This window comes from Phodopus roborovskii, unplaced genomic scaffold (genome assembly GCF_943737965.1).
Source record: "Phodopus roborovskii unplaced genomic scaffold, PHOROB, whole genome shotgun sequence".
Taxonomy (NCBI): Eukaryota; Metazoa; Chordata; class Mammalia; order Rodentia; family Cricetidae; genus Phodopus; species Phodopus roborovskii.
The window spans coordinates 41804903-41805747 of NW_026126517.1; positions in this window are offsets into that span (position 1 = coordinate 41804903).

Below are 845 nucleotides of genomic sequence, written 5' to 3' on the forward strand. Positions count from 1 at the left end.
GTGGCTCTTGTGATTGCACTGATTGCTGACAACACACTGAGCTGCTGTTAACCCGCTGACAGCCGCTATCGCCATATACTTTCGTTCTAACTCTCTCATTAATGGAAAAAGAGATGGGGTCTCATTTAAGCTAGGCTGGCCTTGAACTTATTATGTACCAAGGCTAGCTTTGAACTCCTTATCCTGCCTCCGTCTCTCAAGTGCAGGGATTACAAATGTCATCCTAAAAGCTCACCTGACTCCTAAGAGAAATGTTTTTGTTTGGTTGTTTTTTTTTTTTTTTTTTTTTTTTTTTTTTTTTTTGAGACAGGGTTTCTCTGTAGCTTTGGAGACTGTCCTGGAATTTGCTCTGTAGACCAGGCTAGCCTCAAACTCAGAGGTCCACCTGCCTCTGCCTCCCAAATGCTGGGATAAAGGTGTTTGCCACCAATGCCTGGCTTGAAAAATGTTTTTAATACATAGATCAAAAACAGTTTAACTGTCTCCGTCTGTTGATCCAACTTAAATTCCAACTTGTGGATAGATAGCCCTGCCTGTCTCCTCTCACTTTTCCACATGCTTATCCTGTAATTTCTACATGTGCTTTCGAGAGACAAAGTTATTTGAGGAACTGGAGGGATGGCTCAAGGGTTAAGAGCCCTGACTGCTCTTCCAAGATGCTTTTCCAAGAGGACCCAGGTTCAGTTCCCAGCACCCACATGGCAACTCACAACTGTCTAACTCCAGGCCCAGGGGATCTGGGACCTTCACACAGACACACATGCAGGCAAAAAGCCAAATGTACATTTTAAAAAGAAGTTGGCATGGTAGCATATACCTTTAATCTTTAGCACTGAAGCAGCAGG